The following is a 16,220-nucleotide window of genomic DNA, read 5'->3' as shown; positions in this document are numbered from 1 at the left end:
GGCCGGATAGCTGCAGCCTCTGGGAAATGCAGTCCTGAGCCGTCACACCGCCGAGCATGCGCGGCGCAGTCCACAAGGCCGCCCACCGGCGCCCGGAGACTTCTGGGCTCTCCCGTCCGGCTGAGAGTGCGCAGGCGCAGGCGCTCGAGGAGCTGGGAGCCATAGACCTCGAAGCTGGGGCGTCTGACACCTGAGGCCCGAAGTAGGTGGCCAGCTTCTTAGAGGGCCAACCCAGGGCATTAACACACCAGGTCAGAAAAAGCAAAAACAAAAACAAACAAAAAATGATAATCTATACCAAAATATGTTATTACTTTAACACAAAAATATGAAAACTAGGTGTTTGAAATTATCTTTCCGTACTGTTTGCTTTTCGCTACAGAAATGCTATTATTTAACAGAATATTAATAGGATTAATAGTGGCAATTAGACTAATCACGTGTGAGAAAAATATATTTCTGTCCTCTGATACAGGAATTTTAAGTTTCTATTAAATATTTAAATTTTGTGGGTTCTATCTAAGATGCTAAATGTAAGACCTTTTAAAAGGAGAATGTAAATAAGGCTAATCAAACAGATATTAACTATATGTAAAAGGCATTTATCTTTCTGTCCCATCATACGTTTAGGAGATATTTACTCTTTCTGTTTCCTTTTCCAGTAATACCTCTCTGTATTAGCTGCCTGTAGCCTTTATGGCATTCTTCTTTTGGTTTATGTAATGCTAAAACTGCATACAGGCAAACGTGAAATTCACCTTGACTGTCAGCTCCGCTTTTTGTTTGTTTTGTTTTTGTTTTGTTTTGAGACAGGGTCTCCCTCTGTCGCTCAGACTGGAATGCAGTGGCGCTATCTCGGCTTACTGTAACCTCTGCCTCCCAGGTTCAAGTGATTCTCCCACCTCGGCCTCCAGAGTAGCTGAGACTACAGGGGCGCGCCACTACACCTGGCTAATTTTTGTATATTTTTTGTAGAGATGGGGTTTTGCCATCTTGCCCAGGCTAGTCTCGAACTCCTGGGCTCAAGCGATCCACCCGCCTCAGCCTCCCAAAGTGCTGGGATGACAGGGTGAGCCACCGCGGCCAGCCGAGCTCTGTTCTTATTAAGCCCACATTGCAGTGATTCCTGGGGTCAGTCCAGGGTGATGACATTGATAAGGAGGTGGGGAAGGGGAGTGCTGGGGAGGGAAGGGCGGGGTCCCTTTAAATGATATGGAAGGGGGGAAGGGAAGTGCTGGGTACAGGAGGGTGTGGTCCCTGGCTAGGGCTCCACCCCTGGCCCTGTGCCAACCGACCGAGGTGAGGGCAGGCATTTTTGTTTTCCTGCCCAAATGTTGCGTTTCCCAAGACCACCCTGGCCTGCCACGCCCCCATCCTGTTCCCGCCCCCATCCTGTCCCTATAAATACTCTGAGACCCTAGCAAGCAGACACACAAGCCGCTGGACATCCAGAGGAACATGTTGGCGGAAGAAGACATGACAGACGCTGGCACGCGGGCAGGCCACCCACCAGAAGGACGCGGAGTTTGGCTGGGGCAGTCCAAGGAGAGCCGGTGCTGCGGAGCAGCCCGATTCCAGGGGAAAACCATTTCCCTTCTGGCTCCCCCAACTGTTGAGAGCTACTTCCACTCAAAACCCTGCAGTCATCCTCCAAGCCCATGTGTGATCTGATTCTTCTGGTACACCAAGACAGGAACCCCGGGATATGAAAGCCCTCTGTCCTTGCGATAAGGCAGGGATCTAATTGAATTGACTAACATAAGCCGCCTGCGGACAGCTAAACTAAAAGAGCATCCTGTAACACGCCCACTGGGGCTTCAGCTATAAACATTCACCCCGAGACACTGCCATGGGGTCAGAGCCCCACAGCCCGCCCGTCTGTATACTCCCCTGGAGGTTTGAGCAGCGGGACACTGAAGAAGCGAGCCACACCCCCATCGCACGCCCTGCCAGGGGGACAAGGGAACTTTTCTCTTATCAACATCAACCTAAGTAGCCTCGCATCAAAAGCATTTGACTGTCAATAGTTAGGATTTTCCCTACCAGCAGTAGCAAGTTTTTAGCCTTATTGGAATTAGTTTCCAGCTCTGCAAAAATGTTCATCTGCTTTGTAACTCCAGGCTTTTTTGGTAGAGCAGCTGTTTGTTGACCAGTCGCTTTGCCTCTGTAAGTTCACCATATAGGCTATTCATGTCTAAAGTGTTCATTTTCAAAACCTCTGAAACTCATTGGATATCTATCATAATGTCTGAAGACAAATATTTCATTAACAAATAAGAAGGTGATAGACCTGGAGTGAGAATCCACCCAATTCATGTCAATCGGAGACAAATTTGCAACATCCTGTGATTCCTGAACCGGCTGTGGTCACTGATCACTTCTGTCATGGAGGAACTAGAGACATTCAAGACAAATAAGGACTCATCTAGTCCCCTGATTAAAGGACTTTTCATAGAGGCTGCATTAAGGGCCAAATTATGTACAATGTGCTCTCTGAGATGGGGATGTGTAAATAGCCGTCAAAATGTCATCTGGGCAGAAATTTGTTTGTGAGGATAAATTTATGTTCAGGGGTGAGGGGTGAATAGAATAGAAATTTGTATTTTGCAGAGGGAAATGTGGGTTCCATGGTGGGTAGAAATAAAATAGATTAGTAGAATACTTAGAATGTCAAAGAAATTTTTAAATCACAGGGTTTTTTTTTTTTTTTTGAGAAAATTTTTGAAATGATTTATTCAAAAAGTGCCCCTCAAAAGTGATCACTCCATAGATGACAGCTAAGGATCGCAATCTTACTGCTATGCCCTTGTGTTTTGAGTGAAGACTTGTGTGACTATAGTGAGGTTCTAGGTGTTTAATCGTCGGAAGTAAATTGGAGATTTCAGATGAGGCTGTCTCATGGAAGAGGGAGGAAGGATACTCACAAACCCTACAGCTGGAATCTGAGCATCCAGTGGAAAATGACAGTCCCTGATCCCTCAGGAAACTTTCTCTGGCCACTGTCAGTGATGTTCTAATCCAGGAGAGCAGAACTTTCCCCCCCTATAATGTTTCTCACTGCATTTCCTGAAATATATTTCATCTAAGTTCCATACGTTTATCTGAAAAGAATAACCACTTACCAAATTGTGTTTCCAACTAGGATAGTGGCCGCAGTTGTATTATCTTGTGCATTTGTCAACAGAGGTCATCCGAACGCTGAGATAAAGGCTTGGGATTCCATTGTCTCATCTCTTTCTGGGAGTGATTTTCCTCTCATCTGGAAGTGCAGAGACAGTCTTCATAGGGAACTGAGATTACCTCCAAAAAACATTTGTGAAGTGAGCGATTCCTAGAAGGCTGTTAATGTTGATTAATGAAATTATACAAAAAGAATCGTAAGATAGCTGGAGAAGAAAATTATCTGTGATGCCTGGAAAAGATACGTCTCAGTGGGAGGTAAGTACAGAATCCTGAGTTCTGAGATGTGAGGAAATTCAGTTGAGGTAATGGTTCTGCTAGAATTGTGGCTACCAGTAAATTTTTGTTTCTTCAAATTATGATTTATTTCTCTTCCTGATAACATTGAACAATCATAAATGTGGAGGGAAAGGAATCATTGAGGGTTGATTTAGAGAGAGTAAACAGGTGCAAAGCCATGGTTCCTGTATGTTTTAACAAATACTAACTGAGCACCCGCCCTGTTGCAGATGCATTTCTAGATGTGTGAACAAAGAAATTTATCTACCTTAATTTGAAATGAGAGAAGCAGACAATAAATGATAAAGGAAATGTTATAAGTTACATAGTGACTTATAAGGTGTTATAAGTTATGTAACCTATGTTACATATATGTAACTTATGCTATAAGTTATGTTATATACAATGTAACATAACAAGTTATGTTATATACAATGTAACATAACAAGTTATGTTATATACAATGTAACATAACAAGTTATGTTATATACAATGTAACATAACAAGTTATGTTATATACAATGTAACATAACAAGTTATGTTATATACAATGTAACATAACAAGTTATGTTATATACAATGTAACATAACAAGTTATGTTATATACAATGTAACATAACAAGTTATGTTATATACAATGTAACATAACAAGTTATGTTATATACAATGTAACATAACAAGTTATGTTATATACAATGTAACATAACAAGTTATGTTATATACAATGTAACATAACAAGTTATGTTATATACAATGTAACATAACAAGTTATGTTATATACAATGTAACATAACAAGTTATGTTATATACAATGTAACATAACAAGTTATGTTATATACAATGTAACATAACAAGTTATGTTATATACAATGTAACATAACAAGTTATGTTATATATGTTATGTTATAACTTATGTTATAAATTACATAGTGACTTATAAGGTGAAAAGTGCAATAGGAAAGGAAACAGGAGGAGCAGAACCCAGTGATGAGAAGCCTGTGGAGTAGGAGGGACTCCAGTAGGCAATGGAGGGGGTAGGGTTGCTCTCATAGGGAAATGATACTTAAGCAAATATTTAAAGGAGGCGAGGGAATAAGTGATTTGTATCGGGGGAAATTCAGCCCGATATTTCACGTAGGTTCTTTTCTATTTTCCCTAAGTGTTGGCGGTCTGAGAAATAAAGGGAAAGAGTACAAAAGGAGAAATTTTAAAGCTGGGTGTGGGTGTTTCTCATCCGGTGGGACAAGAGACTGAGAAAAGAAAGAGACACAGAGACAAAGTATAGAGAAAGAAAAGTGGGCCCAGGGGACCGGTGCTCAGCATAGGGAGGACCCGTGCCGGCACCAGTCTCTGAGTTCCCTCAGTATTTATTGATCATTATCTCTACCATCTTGGAGAGGGGAATGTGGCAGGACAATAAGGTAATAGTGGGGAGAGGGTGAGCAGGAAAACATGTGAACAAATGTCTCTGTGTCCTAAACAAGGTTAGAAAAGGTGCTATGCTTTGATGTGCACATACGTAAACATATCTGGTGCATTAAAGAGCAGTATTGCCGCCAGCATGTCTCACCTCCAGCCTTAAGGCAGTTTTCTCCTATCTCAGTAGATGGAACATACAATCGGGTTTTACACTGACACATTCCATTGCCCAGGGACGAGCAGGAGACAGGTGCCTTCCTCTTATCTTAACTGCAAAGAGGCCTTCCTCTTTTACTAATCCTCCTCAGCACAGACCGTTTATGGGTGTTGGGCTGGGGGATGGTCAGGTCTTTCCCTTCCCACGAGGCCATATCTCAGACTATCACATGGGGAGAAACCTTGGGCAATACCTGGCTTTCCTAGGCAGAGGTCCCTGTGGCCTTCCGCAGTGTATTGTGTCCCTGGGTACTTGAGATTAGAGAGTGGTGATGACTTTTAACAAGCATACTGCCTTCAGGCACTTGTTTAAAAAAGCACATCCTGCATAGCCCTAAATCCATTAAACCTTGAGTCAACATAGCACATGTCTCTGCAAGCACAGGGTTGGGGGTAGGGTTACAGATTAACAGCATCTCAAGGCAGAACGGTTTTTCTTAGTACAGAACAAAATGGAGTCTCTTATGTCTACTTCTTTCTACATAGACACAGTAACAGTCTGATCTCTCTTTCTTTTCCCCACAATTTGGAGACACAGGAAGATGTTCCATGAAGAAGTGGTCAGAACAATGCCCTTTTGGCAGGAGGATGCCCACATTCATTGACTAGTTAATGTGACAGCATAAAACCTAGGGTTCCCTCCCAACTTGGGACCACATTGAAGGTCTTTTACAGATACAGAGCTTCCTGTGGGATTGGCTGAGGCCTTTGTTGTGAATGCATAACATGTCTACTCCCTCTGCCCAATCCTGTTTACTTCCTCCACCTTTCTCAGGTACTGAGGCCAAGAGCCATTCCAAATAATTGTCCTGTGTGATAACCTCCATCTCAATGTCTGCTTGCCTGCAAACCCAACCTGTGATAGAGTTAAATTAATTTGATGTTATCAAATATTCGGTTGAATTGTTAAAGCAAGCAATCTATATATGCTAGTAAAGAAAGTATCAGTATAGGAAGAGGCTATCAGAAATAGAGATAGCAGAACATCTTTTGTACTGCAGATTCAGAGGAAGCTATGTTTTGAAGCATTGATCTAACAGCCTGGGTGACAGAGTGAGACCCTATCTCAAGAAAAAATAATTATAATAAAAGGGTCAGTTTAGACTAGGAGAATTCTGAGATCTCCTGAGCTTTTTCAGATGGTGGACTGAGGGCTGCAATTGGAGTCAGGTGGCCCATCTAACTGCATATTTCCATATGCAACTTCTATTTGGTGGAAATCAGAAGAGTTTAAAAAGCTAGTAGGGGAATACAAGGACACAGGGGGTTTATCCATGAAAACATTTTAGATCTGGAGAGCCACTTTCTAAAACCACTAGCCTGGCATTGGTGCCATTCACAGTTTCCAAGTGGAAGTGGACAAGCATTTTAAAGGTATAGGGAAGGAGTTTTCTCCAGTTCATATGGTGACAGCAAATTATGTGTAAGCATGACAACTAGAAATCATATTTTGTCCCAAACCAACATATAACATGTTCTGTCAGTGCAGGTGTCCCCTGAAGAGAAGATACAACAATAGGGTAAGACTTACAAGGGAATTGTTGGGGCAAAGCACCTTCAAAGGATAAAGGGAAGCTAGAAGTGTGGAGAGAGAGCTTTGAGAACCCTGGCTGGGTGCGGTAGCTCATGCTTGTAATCCCAGAATTTTGGGAGGCCGAGACTGGCAGATCACCTGAGGGCAGGAGTTCAAGACCAGCCTGGCCAACATGGTGAAACCCCATCCCTACTAAAAATACAAAATTAGCCAGGCATGGTGGCACATGCCTGTAATCCCAGCTACTTGGGAGGCTGAGGCAGGAGAATTGCTTGAACATGGGAGGCAGAGGTTGCAGTGAGCCAAGATCATACCACTGCACTCCAGCCTGGATGACAAGAGTGAAACTCTGTCTCAAAAAAAAAAAAAAAGAACTCAGTACCTGTGGGATTCCTGTTGTGTTATTTTATATATATATATATATATATATATATATATATATATATATATATTCACCTGATCGGTTCTTCCTGCCCACTGCACAGAAAAAAATCAATCCACTGAGACCATGGCTTTGCAGTAAAGAAAAAGTTTGATGAGAGGCTGGCCATGCCACAAGGGACATGGAGTTATTACTCATCAATCTCCCTGAAATTTGGAGGCTGGGGTTTTTCAAAGATACTTTGGTGGGCAGGGGACTAGGGAATGGGTGCTGCCGACTAGTTGGGGAATGCAATCATAGGGATGACGAAAATGGTCCTCATGCACTGAGTCTGCTTCTGGGTGGGGGCAACAGGACTGTTTGAGTCACAGGTTGGGTGGGGCCATCTGATTGTCAGAAATGCAAAAGCCTGAAAAGATATCTCAAAAGGCCTTTCTTAGATTCCACAATAGTGATGTTAATTACCATTAACATAGTAATTAACATAGGAGGAGCTGGGGAAGTTGCAGATCTTGGGACCTCTGGAATAATGGCTGGTAATTGTTTAACTGCACCTACATTTTAGTAGAATTCAGGCCCCTCTGATTTTCCTAACCTGGTAGCCTTTCATTAGTTTTACAAGGGTGGTTTCATTTTTGGGAAGAGCTATTGTCTTCCAAAGTTAGTCTGACTTATGCCCAGGAATGACCAAGGACAGTTTGGAGGTTAAAGGCAAGATGGAGTTGGTCAGAATTTTCTCTTACAATTTTTGCAAAGGCAGTTTTATATATATTGGTTTTCATCCATGGCTCCTGGCTCATAACTCTCATAGCTCTTGTTACAGTCTTTTGTTATAATGTTGGGTGTGTTGGGCCCGAAGGGCAGGCCTCAGGAAACAGAATCTCTCTCCTGCCCTCATTTCACCTGCCCCAGGGCATGACTGTAATCTTCCTGTGAAAAGTAAAGTAGAGGTTTCTCTTCAAAGACTTTCTTCCCTGTCTAATTAAGAATAAATAGTAACTTCTCTTAGAAGCAAAATTTATTCAAAGACCTGTGCTAACATTCTTAAATATCTGCTAACCATAATAAAGAAATCAATGTACTTTATGTTCTTAGCTCCCACAATTTAGCCTAAATATTTGCCCTGGCATGCTTATGCTGGTCCAAGCAAGCATTAGGTCATAGCCTGTTCCTCTTCCTTATTTGAAGGTGTTTTTACCTTTCTCAGCATTCCACAAGTTACGTCCTCCTTCCTTTGTTCTCATCTGCCTTTGCCTCTTTTAAAAAGTTCTAAGTTGCTAGCCAATCAGGACAAATACAGAATGTGAGGTCCCATTCCAGCCAATGGAAACTGGACACAGCAGTAGGGTGGATGCATCAGGTTATAAATGACCCTGTCTCCTTTGGTTGGTGTACTCTCATGGCAGAACTTCTAGCGAGTTTACCCTTTCTGCAGAAAGCATAAAAATGGCCTTGCTGAGAAAATTAAATTTACGTTCAAGTGCTATTTCTTTATGGCACCAGGAAACAAGCATTTCAAACATTCCCCTGCCTTTCTGATTGTGGGTCTTAAGACCCTCCCTTGAGAAGGTCCTGCCTCATATGCTGGGGGAAGGAATGCTTCAATAAGAACCCAAGAGGATTGGCTTTGGTGAGCTTTCAGATAGCTGAACACATGGGGGTTCCTGGAGGATGGTGTGCATGGGGAGGGCATGGCAGCTCTGTGCTCCTTCCCCCATACCATCTCTTCATCTGTGTCCTTTGTAATGCCCTTTATAATAAAGTATAATAGTAAATGTAAATAAGTGCTTCCCTGAGTTCTGTGAGCTGCTCCAGCAAATTAATCAAACCCAAAGAGGGGGCTGTGGGAACTGTAACTTGAAGTCTGTTGGTTAGAAGTTTTGGAGGACTGGACTTGTGATTGGTGTCTAAGGGTATGGAGGGGGCAGTCTTGGGGACTGAGCCCACCACCTGTGGGATATGGAGCTATCTCCAGGTAGGTAGCGTTGGAATTGAATTGGAAGACACCCAACTGGTGTCCACTTCCTGGTGTGTGGGGAAAGCCCTCACATTTGGTCACAGAAGGCTTATTCTGTGTTGATGATTGTGGTGGTGGTGTGAGTGCAGAGGAAAAACATGGTTGGAGAGAGTTTTTCCTCTACCTGTGAAAGCAGTGAAAGAAGGAAGGACTAGGTAACAAATGAGTCACATCTCAGCACACTTCTGATAAGTTTTTGACCAGGCCAGTAGGGAGTCCTGGAGCCACACAAACCCTGTAGAGGATTATCCCATTGGGCAGGAAAGGCCAGATTCTTGTACCTTTGTTGTACATGGTCATTAGATGGGAGGAGCCTAGGGGAAGGGAGGCCTGGAATAAACACTGTGGTGGATCTAAAGCACAGCTCCTGGAAGCTGTCCATCAGCTGTGCCTGCGCCCCAACAGGTCTCATGAAGGGAGTTCCAAAGGAGCACTTCCATGGCCACCACAGTCCACCCCTGGTGCTGCACAGAGCCACTTTCCTGGGCATGTTCATGGAGCAGCTCTTCCAAAGTCCCCAGGGGGGAGCAGCCATGACTGCTAGCTAGTTCAAAAGGATCCTGCTGTGTCCCAGTCAACAGTGGCCTCTTTTGGAATTAGGACCACTAACCCAGCATATCCTAAAGGTATGGGTACTCCAAGCAAATGTCTCATTTCTAGCATCTGGGCTTCTATGACATGATATATAGAAGTAGTCTATTTGTAGTTTGCTTATGAAAGTGAAAATATTTCTCAATATTTTAGAGGAAGTTTCTGATCATGGCAGGGTGTCGGCAAATATTCTTCTCCTTACCTCCAAGGACATTCCTTGTGGTGAGTCCTGCTAAAATGGCAGGGCACATGGCCAGTCCTTGAAGTGCTCCTAGAAGTAGTCTTTGGGAACAACCAATGGAGCTCACATAGCACCTTTCAGCTGCAAAGATACAAACTTGGAGTCAGCCTGTTCTGTTCCCTGAAGACCCTTGCAGGCACCCATGCTCACTAGGCTTCTTAGAGACTGCTCTGGACAGCTCTTCCCCACACAACTAGTCAGGCTGGAGGTTCTGCTGCTTTCTGTGAAGGTCAGCCACTTGTTCTTTCCCCTCTGGAACATGTTAGCACCACCTTCACAATGCTCTCTTTCCCTGTTCTGAAGAACACACTTCAAAGGGTCCCCAGAGAGCATGGTGGGATATGTCTCCATATCTGAGGACAGGATCCGGGTCCTCAGAATCACCCCAAGAGGTGCTGAAGTAGCCCAGAACACAGTGTGGAGTGGCGCTTCCCCTGCACGCCTCTGCAGAGTGGCCAGTTCTCTACAGGGATGCCATTTCCATTTTTTCTCCATCCATTTCCTCTTCTCAAAATAACACATTTCCCCTCCCTCCCTCCCTCTCTCTCTCTTTTTTTCTTTCCTTCCCTTCCTTCCTTCTTTCCTTCCTTCCTTTCCCTTCCTTCCTTCTTTTCTTTTTTCTTTTCTTCTCTTTTCTTTCGTCTTGCTCTGTTGCCCAGGCTGCAGTGCAGTGCTGCAATCTCAGCTCACTGCAACCTCAGCCTCCCAGGTTCAAGTGATTCTCCTGCCTTAGCCTCCTGAGTAGCTGGGACTGCAGGTACCCACCACCACATGTGGCTATTTTTTTATATTTTTAGTAGATATGGGGTTTCGCCATGTTGGCCAGGCTGGTCTTGAGCTCCTGACCTCAAGTGATCAGCCCACCTCAGCCTTCCAAAATGCTGGGATTACAGGAGTGATCCACCACACCCAGCTTCATCTTTCTGTCTTGGCCTTCTGTCTTTTCATTTTTCTGTCTACATTATCTGTGATTTCAGTTTTATTTTTATTTTTAGAAGTTGGTCAGTAGATATGAATAAGGAGAGGGAGTGTTTGCAAGTTGACATATGCTCTCTGAAATGTAGGATGAATGTATTTTCCCAAACTGAGTGTTGATATACATATAGGAAAAATCTCACAAAACAGGATGCAAATGAAATCAAATGATGGATTGAAAAACAGTACCACAGAGGCCATGCAGGATTTCCATGTCCTTAAATGACGCTCAACTTATTAATTGATAAATCTTTTAATTTTATTATTATTGTTATCATTATTATTTTTTTTTTTTTGAGATAGAGTTTCACTTTTGTTGCCCAGGCTGGAGTCCAGTGGTGTGATTACAGTTCACACTCAAACTCCTGGGCTCAAATGATCCTCCCACCTCTGCCTTACAAGTAGCTGGGACTATAGGTGTGTGCCACCATGCCCGGCTAGACCTTTTAATATTTTTATACTTATAAGATTGTTTATTTATTTAGAGACGGGGTCTCACTGTGTTGCCTAGGCTGGAGTGCAGTAGTGCAATCACAGCTCACTGCAGCCTCTATCTCTTGGGCTCAAGCGATCCTCCTGCCTCAGCCTCCTGAGTAGCTAATACCACAGGTATGTGCCGCCACACCTGGCTAATTTTTAAATTTTTTTTGTAGAGACAGGGTCTCGCTGTATTGCCCAGGCTGGTTTCGAACTCCTGGGGCTCTAGCAGTCTGCCTACCTCAGCCTCCCAAAGTGCTGGGATTACAGGCATGAATGCCTGGCCTTATAAGATCATTTAAACAATCAATCTAAATTTTATATTTTCTTTAATAATAAAACATTGCTTTATTATTTAATAATAATAATAAATTTAAAAATATTAACAATAAAATGCTTAATGTTTTTTCTACTTTTAAAATGTTATGCAACCCCTTGTTCTGTCAAGGCTAATTCATTATTCTTCAAGGTTGTTGTGACCTTCCTGCTGCTACCTGATTATCGTGTGCAACCCAGGGAGCAGATTCATTCTTCCTATTCTTGGTGTCTTTCATCCATATCTGAAACTCTTTAGTGTGCTCAAATTCTTAGTATATCTTTTGTTTGTTACTGACACAGAAAGGGAAGAATACACATTTCTATGTAAAAAATGGTCATATAAAAAAACCCAGGATATATATACATATATGTCGTGTGTGTGTGTGTGTGTGTGTGTGTATGTTTTTCTCCTAGATGAAATGGACAAGTCTTGGAAACACACAAGCAAAACTAACTCAAGAAGAAATAGAAAATCTGAATAAACTTTAAGAGACTGAGTCAGTTTTCAAAAACCCCACACAAAGAAAAGCCCAGACTGGATGGCTTCTCTGTTGAACTCTAAGCACAGTAACATGAACCTAGTGGGAGCAGCAGATGGAAAGGAAATAGAGACAGGCCAGAGGTAATGTTCCATCACTATTGCCAAATCTGAGCCATCACTGTCCCTTGCCCTGACCACAGCCTTAGCCTCTTGGTGTTCTCCTGGCTTCCATGCTCCTGCCCAGCTACAGAACAATGCTGTCAGAATGGCTATTATTAAAAAGTCAACAGATGCTAGAGGGGTTGCAGAGAAACAGGAATATTTTACACGGTTTGTGGGCATGTAAATTAGTTCAACCATTGTGGAAGATGGTGTGGCAATTCTTCAAAGATCTAGAACCAGAAATACCATTTGACCCAGCAATCATATATGCAAAGGAATATAAATCATCCTGTTAAAAAGATACACACATGTGTATGTTCACTGAAGCACTATTCACATTAGCAAAGACATGGAATCAACCCAAATGCCCATCAGTGGTAGACTGGATAAAGAAAATGTGGTACATATATACCATGGAATACTATGCAGCCATAAAAAGGAATGAGAACATGTCCTTTTCAGGGACATGGATGGAGCTGGAAGCCATTATCCCCAGCAAACTAACTCAGGAACACCACATGTTCTCACTTGTAAGTGGGAGCTGAACAATGAGAACACATGGATACATGGAGGGGAATAACACACACTGGGGCTTGTTGGGGAATGGGGTAGGGGGAGGGAGAGCATTAGGAAAAATAGGTAATGCATGCTGAGCTTAATACCTAGGTGATGGGTTGACAGGTGCAGCAAACCACTATGGCACATGTTTACCTATGTAACAAACCTGCACATGTACATGGAACTTAGAATAAAAATTAAAATTTAAAAAAAAAACCTAAGTTGGCCAGGCCATCCTCCAATCATTCCCATCTCTAAGTTAAAGGCCCCTTTCTTATGACTTCTAACAAGGCCTTCATAGACTGTGCCCTGTCCTCTGCGCTCTCCTCTTGCTCTCATGCTTGACTCCATGCTATCTCCATTGTCTTTACTCCCTGGGACCCCGGGCAGCCTTCCTGTGGACCTTTGCAGTGGCTATTCCCACTCTCTGGGTTGTTCTTCTCTCAGATATCTGCGTGGTTCCCTCAACTGCCTGCTTCTTGATTTTGCTTAAATTTCACCTTCCTAGCAGGGCCCATCCTGCGCATCCTATGTAAAAACAGAAACCCATGATTCTCCCTACTCCCAAATTTAGTTTCCCACAAACTGCTTTATCCTCTATAGTACTCGTTAACTAGCTAATCTACAAAATAATGCACATATTTTTATGTGTGTTGTTCATGTTCTCCCCCCGCCCCCCATTAAGATAGAGGCACCAATAAGGCAGGAATTTACCTTTTTTGCAATTGATGCTACTTGAAATTGTCCCAAGTACATCCTTGATACTCAATAAGTATGTTAAATTGATAAATGGACGAATAGCCTTCTGAGTAGTACCTGGACTTCACAACTAAAAACTGAACTCACTATATGTTTGTCCAAATGAGTCATGTCCATTTGTCCAAGCCAGATGGCTAGAATAGCCCTGGCCTTGCTGTCACCTACTCCACTTTCTCTTCTGTTTCCTCCTCGCCATCCCCATTGTTAGGTCCTCACCTTTGCTTTAGTCACAGCTTTAGCCATTGTCTCACTTTGCTTTAGTCATGGCAAGGAGTCCCTTAGGCCTCTCACCCCTGGAGTGACACCCATCTAATCTCCCTCTCAGGTAGCCACAGTATATTTCTCAAGTGTACATAGAATTGTGCCACTTTTTTTTTGTTCCCAATCTTTTGGTGACTCCCTATATGCTCAGGATAATGAACAAATGTCCCATCATTGTATATATATTTGTCAAAATGTGTCCTTGCCAAATGCCGCAGCCACATCTCCCACTTTGGTTTCAGTTTCTATGCATACCTGACTATCTTCCTGGTGTCCCACTGGCTCTCTTTCTTCCCTGCCTCTTCACATGCTATTTTCTTGACCTTGGAAACAGCCCTTCTCCACCTAGTTGGCTGTTCTTCCTTCTTTAAGGCACAATTCATGTTTTATCTCCCCCAGACTTAGTTTTATGTCCTCCTTCCTTTCCTGCTCTCTTATCCCTATCACCATTCCTTCCAGTTGGCAATTTCTGGTTATTCATTTATCTCCCACTCTGCATTGTAGATTCTGCTGGGCTGAAAGATGTCTTCTTCTTCTTCTTTTTTTTTTTTTTTTTTTTTAATTTGAGACGGGGTTTGACTCTGTCACCCAAATTAGAGTGCATTGGTGCAATCACGGCTCACTGCAGCCTTGACTTCCTGGTCTCAAGTGATCCTCCTGCTCTAGCCTCTCGAGTGTCTGGGACTACAGGTGCATGCCACCAAGCCCAGTTAATTTTTTTAATTTTGTAGAGATGGGGTCTTACTATGTTTCCCAGGCTAGTCTCCAGCTCCTGACGTCAAGTGATCCTTCTGCCTCAGCCTCCCAAAGTGTTAGGGTTATAGGTATGAGTCACTGTGCCCGGCTAACAGATGTCTTTCAACTCAATATGAGTAAGGCCTGAGAAAGATTCTCATGTAGAATCATAACTGTTTTATAAACTAATATGTAAGGAGCTGAGGAAATGCTTGTATGCATCACTTTCACTAGCTTCTGATGGTTCTCCTGGCATATGCAAATATTTTACTTCAGCACATAAGTCTAGAGAGATGAGAACTGCTCTACCATCAGCCAGATCTGGATGAAATTGTAGCACCTGTGGGGTAATATTTTAGGGGTTTAGAGTACAGCCAGACTAGTTAGTTTTCCAAATAGGTCTCATCCGGGCATTTCCTTGAATTTTTTTTTTTTTTTTTTTTTTTTTGAGATGCGAGTCTTGTTTTGTCGCCAGGCTGGAGTGCAGTGACGTGATCTCGGTTCACTGCAACCTCCGCCTCCTGGGTTCAAGGGATTCTCCTGCCTCAGCCTCCCAAGTAGCTAGGACTACAGGCATGTGTCACCATGCCAGGCTAATTTTTGTATTTTTAGTAGAGACGGGGTTTCACCATGTTGGCCAGTATGGTCTCAATCTCCTGACCTCATGATCTGACCACCTCAGCCTCCCAAAGTGCTGGGATTGCAGGCGTGAGCCACCAAGCCCGGCCAAATAACTTTATTTTTTTTTAAAGCAGCATGCTAACAGCTTCTAAAAACAGGATATTTGTGCATATCTGTCATATATATGTGTATATACATATTCTCCTAGATGAAATGGAAAAATATGCTCACCTAGGCTTAACATTTTCAGTAATTACAGAGTAGGTACGAGCTTTTAGTTCCTTTTTTTCTACAGGCCCAAGAGCCTGGATACCAAATCCACTCTCTCTGGTTGAAGTATGAATGTTTGGGATGATTGACCTAGGTCAAAGTGAAAGAGACACTTCAGATGTTTAAGCATTTTTAGTTTTTTCGAGACAGAGTCTCATTCTGTCACCCAGTCTGGAGTGCAGTGGTGCAATCTCGGCTCACTGCAACCTCCACCTCTTGGGTTCAAGTGATTCTCCTACCTCAGCCTCCTGAATAGCTAGGACTACAGGCATGCACCACTTCTCCTGGCTAATTTTTAAATTTTTAGTAGAGATGGGGTTTTACCATGTTGGCCGGGCTGGTCTTGAACTCCTGACCTCAGGTGATCCACCCACCTTGGCCTTCGAAAGTGCTGGGATTACAGGTTTGAGCCACCACCCCTCGGCCAGTTAAGCATTTTGAAAGGATAAAATTGTCAAGTGTCATCTAACACATGTCCAGGATATCTGGCCTACATTGAGGTCAGATGGTTGGGGGAGAAGCACAGAGGGAGGAGGAAAGGATACGTCATCCCATCTTATATATAATCTAGGAAAGAAAGGTGAGGGCCCACCAAGGCAAATGGGTGATGGGAAATGAGACAGCTGCAGGTAGCACTGAGCATCCTTCTAGTTTCAAGACAGGAACATTGGGCCAGGGGTTAGGTCTGGCAGGCTGACAGTCAAAGCCAGGGATGCATGATAATGATACCTAAATAGTTTTCTC

The sequence above is a fragment of the Pan troglodytes genome, chromosome 20, assembly GCF_028858775.2.
Source record: "Pan troglodytes isolate AG18354 chromosome 20, NHGRI_mPanTro3-v2.0_pri, whole genome shotgun sequence".
In the NCBI taxonomy this organism is placed as follows: domain Eukaryota; kingdom Metazoa; phylum Chordata; class Mammalia; order Primates; family Hominidae; genus Pan; species Pan troglodytes.
This window is presented reverse-complemented; position numbering follows the sequence as displayed.